Source organism: Cricetulus griseus, assembly GCF_003668045.3.
Source record: "Cricetulus griseus strain 17A/GY chromosome 1 unlocalized genomic scaffold, alternate assembly CriGri-PICRH-1.0 chr1_0, whole genome shotgun sequence".
NCBI classification, from domain to species: Eukaryota; Metazoa; Chordata; class Mammalia; order Rodentia; family Cricetidae; genus Cricetulus; species Cricetulus griseus.
The window spans coordinates 206,151,775-206,157,023 of record NW_023276806.1 but is presented as its reverse complement, the minus strand read 5'-3'; the positions used below and the strand labels follow the sequence as shown (position 1 = coordinate 206,157,023).

The 5,249-nt window shown below is 37.0% G+C and overlaps 1 pseudogene; it reads left to right on the top strand.

The window, feature by feature from the left end:
* The first annotated feature begins 325 nt into the window (after positions 1 to 325).
* LOC100750787 lies at positions 326 to 780 on the top strand (annotated as a pseudogene).
* Positions 781 to 5,249: the final 4,469 nt, after the last annotated feature.

Sequence of the window (5,249 nt, the reverse complement as noted above, 5' to 3'; positions counted from 1 at the left end):
TTATATTTTATTATGTACTCAGCTTGAAAATAAAACAAAGCTTATTTAGTTATATAAACATCAGTGAGGACGATCAGGGGATAGCTCTGTGGGTAAAGTGCATGTCACATAAGCATGAAGACCTGAGTTTGATTCATAGAGCCCAGTTAAGGATGGAAGAAGAAAACCAACTTCACAAGTGTCTTCTGACCTTTGCATATTCACTGTAACATGTGCACACCCCTCACTGTTCTCCCAACATCTTACATGCAAAATAATAATAATAATAATAATAATAATAATAATAATAATAATAACGATAATAATTTAAAAGTAAAATGGGAAGATGGTGCTACAGCTGTTGGAGGGCCGAGGAGGCAGAGCGGGTCCTGTCCTCGCCATCAGGTCGGGGCAAGCACCGGCGTCCAGGAAGATGTTCATTGAGCGAGACGACAGCAGCAGCACACGCTGCCAGTTCCAGACCAAGTTCTCCACGGAGCTGGAGAACAGGATTAATAGACAGCAGTTTGAACTGTAAATAATCTTTACGCAGAAGCAGAGAAGCTTGGGGGCCAGTCATATCTTGAAGGCTGCTTGGCTAGTTTAACAGCATATATCATCTTCTTATGCATGGAAACTCATTATGAGAAGGCCCTGAAGAAAGTCTCCAAATACATTCAAGAACAGAATGAGAAAATATATGGTCCCCAAGGCCTCCTCCTAACAGACCCCATTGAGAGAGGACTCCGAGTTTTTGAAATCACCATCTATGAAGACAGAGGTATGAGCAGTGGAGGATAAACCATAGAATTAAAGATGTCGTCGCCTCCAGATCGTCTATCCACTGGCCGATGGCAGAGTGTCCCTACCTCTTCTCCAGAGCCTTATTCTCCTGTATCTTCTGCCAGAGCCACTGTGCCACACCTGGAGTGACTTCTTGTCACTCAGCATCCACTTTGTGTCTCCCAATTTTGTAGGACTCTGTAATATTTTGATTCATTTCCAAGAAAATACAAGGAAGCATTCACTTTTTAAAATTCAAAGCCATTTCAATAATAAGCAGTTGGTCAGCTCAAGACAAAGTCTTTTTCTTAACTGACACCAGTATCATTGGTTCTGTTCATTCCTTGGGACAGTTCCCTAGGTGGCTTTGTAATTCAACAAGTCAAGTCTTAAATGAAGTTACTCCCCCAGATTAGCAACAGGCTTTGAGGGTGTGTCACACCTGTGGTTTGGCTAATGCATCACCCAGATCTCCAAAAGCTGTTGGTCTTGACATGATTCTAATCTCAAGATTGATTTCTGCTGTTCAATTTCAGAAACCGAAGCTCCCTGAGAGAATAATATTTGTCACTTGTTTTAGTATTGCAGTTATTATTAAAGTAGTATTTAATGCAATTCAGGTTAGTTCTTTGAAAGCATTTATGTTAATGTTCATTACCTGAAATGTGGGGAAGATGTCGTGTGTGTTGCTTGTTCGTTACACAAATAAGTAATCACAATAAGTAGATGCTCAGCCATCAGATATGCCTGTCCCTGATCTGCCCCAAGTGTGTAATAAGAAAGTGACCTAATAAGCAAGAGAAATTTAACTCTAGTTTTGTTACAAATATAACTTAGGAGAAAAAGTTGATAGGAATTATACTCTATGTTGCTAATTTGTAACCTACTCATAAACTGATTCATAGCCTCCTCACATACAGTACTCAAGGCACAGGAATCTTTTCATTGACTCGAGTAAGTTGTGGCTTCCACATTAAACTTGCAAGTTCAAGTCAATTTTTCCAGCTCTTTATCTCTTTACTCTTAGTATTGGAATTTCTTATGTCCTTTCTTTTAGGAGTTTGAAAGCACTGTATTTGGGAGAAATAAGAAATCTAAGAAATGAACAAAGCAATTAAAAGTTTAACTTTCAGAGATATTGTAGGTGCTAAATACTGGATTTAATCTTTCATATTTAAGTTGTTTTCTGGGCCTGTAGTTATTCAGTAAACACCCATAGATCTGTGTAATAATTTATTTGTATAAACCTCATTTGTTCCTTTAAAGCCAATACTAGTCTTGTTGCAATCACTTTGCTGAAATATTATCACATTAATAAAACTTTTCTTAAAAAATAATAGTAAAATGGATAGAATTAAAATATAATGTTAATAAATAATTTAACAGAATTAATAAAACTCTTCATTTTAAAATAAGAAACACATTCACAACACATGAATTAGGGATTTTAAATAGTAAAAGGTAGATAGATACTTTGGACAATGTTCACTAACATGTTTATTGACACAAACTTTAAGAAACTTACTGGGGAGTATCCAAAAGTTGTAAATTTGAAAAACTATTGAAACTATAAAACAAGTGTTCTGTGAGTTTTAATACAATGCATAGTAGTCATACAAATCCATGTGATGTAATCTCAAACTATCACTATCTATTTATTAATGTTAATCACTTATTTTTATTTTTCTCACTGCCATTTCCCTTTAAACATGTGCCTTTATACACAGCAAAGCACTTCAAATTAATATACAAGAAAACTTCAATAGTGACACTGGAAAATCTCACTCCCCGTGCTCCCAAGTAAGTAATGTTAACAAAAGGCACTGTATCTTACTACATTATGATTCAAAACTATAAACCTTTGGGGCATTATCATTATTATGAGCAGTTTTCAGAAAGGAGGGCAGAAGGACAGAATCATCTAAGTTTTAGCATATAACTATACTTTGCTTTATAATTGTGTGACCTTTTACATCCTTTTCCATATTTGGTAGATGATAAATATAGACGCAGAAGGACAAGTAAGATGACAAAACTACACATAACAAATGATTAGACATCAAAAGTGATTCACAACTGATTTGATACATAATATTTGAAGGGCATTTTGGGGGTGGTGTTTCAAGACAGGGTTTCTCTGTGGCTTTTGGACACTGTCCTGGAACTAGCTCATGCAGACCAGACTGGTCTAGAACTCACAGAGATCTGCCTGCCTCTGCTTCCTGAGTGCTGGGAATAAAGGAGTGTGCCACCACCACCTGGCTGAAGGGCACATTTATTAAACTATGATTTGCCACTAAAGTCAATTTTCAGTGATCTGTACAAGTGTATCACTATTTACTATCCTTTTACTACAACATATCTACATAAGATGCAACATTGCTGAATTACTAATCAACTCTTCCATTAAAGATGGCAATTTCTGTGTGCTGTAGTGTAACGGTAAATCTTTCTGCCAAGCTGCCTGAGTCCGGCCCTTACATGGGTGCCCAAAATAACACACAAAGATTGATATTAGGTACAGTGCTACTGGCCAATGACTAGAATTTCTTATATGCCAGCCCAGTCTTAATAATCAACCATAACTATTAATCTATACATTTATACGGACTTATCGAGGACGCTGGTGGAATGCATCCTCTCTCTGGGAACACATGGGGACTCCTCAGAGAAGAGAGGAGGAGGAGGAAAAGAGGCGATTTCCTGCTTGTCCCTGCTTATATTCTGAATCTGCCCACTATGTCACTTCCTGCCTGGATCACAATAATTCTCTTTACTACATTTCCTAGAATCCTCCTCAAATCCTAGTCCTGCCTAACTTGCTTCTCTATTGGCCAAGAGTACTTTATTTATCAACCAATAAAACAAACATATACACAGAAGGACCGCCCCCATCATTGTAGCTCATGTACTAGAAGACTGAGGATTTGGCATGTTAAGACACATTTCTATCAGGAGAATAACATTCTACTTATCCATCAGTTTCCAAGCTTTTCCGTGTTTTGACCTTTTCCCCACTAGAGAACAAGCTTGATGAACATTGAGGCCATTGCTCAGCAAATGTTTCTTCCAGAGACATAGTCCCTCATCTGTAGTATCAGTGGTGTCATAACTTCATGCTTATGGCACTAGGGTTTTGCCTTCATCACAGGTCTGAAATGTGACAAAGTACCTCAGGACCCTAAATCAAGAGAAGTGCAGACAATTCCCCTTTGTGGTAAAGCTGTCTCAATATATGGTTTATTTAAAATAATGTATTCATTTTTATAACCATGAACTTTTTAAAAATAAAGCTAAAAATAAAACTTCTTTTTACTGACAGGATTTAATTTTGCAAACTACAGGTCCAAACATGGGAGTGAAGACACAGAACACTAGAGTCTATAAAGTGAGCTCCAGGACATCCAGGACTGTTACACAAAGAAACCCTGTATCAAAAAAAGAAAAAAGAAAGAAAGGAAAGAAGGAAGGAAGGAAGAAAAAAGAAAGAAAGGAAGGAAGGAAGAAAGAAAGAAAGAAAGAAAGAAAGAAAGAAAGAAAGAAAGAAAGGAAAAGAAAATGTGTAATGTATAAAACCTTAAATAATTTTATACTAAGCATTGGCAATGTTGACATAACTAAGACATCATGTACGAGGAAAAAGCTGAACCTAATTCTTGCCATGTGTTTATTAAACATGTTAAATACAAAGCAGTACAGCAAATGCCATGTGAAAACAATGCTAGTCACTTATCTATCCATAAAATGAAAACTCTGATTTTTGTACTGTACTGTAAAGCAAGTGGAACAAATGGATGAGTTTCAGCTTTACCCTCAAATGGAATAACTGCTATGGGAAATTAATATGGATAAGATTTGAACTAGTGCTTTCAGACATCAGACAAAGGCAGGAAAGGCCATGACCTATGAGAGAACAGAAGATCTGTGAGATGCCACTTGCCTGGACTGTGACCCTTGAGGCATTTCTTGACCACAGGAGGAATTTAAGTATTGCATAGGAGCCTCATTGAATTGTTGTGACCATGATAGAAGCTGTAAACATTGAAGCACATGCAGTTTTGTTGCTCAAATTGGTAGAGGAGTTATATACATTCAGAAAGTGCTAGCAGCGTCTCCAGAAGATCCCATGTGTCTGTACCTAAATGCAATGCAGGCACAGTGTAAAACTGTTCTACGTGAAACATTAACCACTGTTGGAGACTTAAAGTCAATCATCCAAGCTCCCACAGGATGGGAAGAGTGCAAAGTTCATACCAGCCAGAATAGAGAGACTTTGGTGAAATCTTAGACAATTCAGTTAGTGCCAATAAGGGAGTCATATTTATTGTAAGGCTCTGATAGCCTGGAGTAAAAACTGTATTAAGACTATCTTTAAGAGCCTCAAACTTAAGCCTCAAAAGCACGAAATGCAACTATAAGTTACTTATGAAGACATATGAATAGCTTTTAAAATTAAAAAATTCAAACAATCACCAGTATACTAGTCC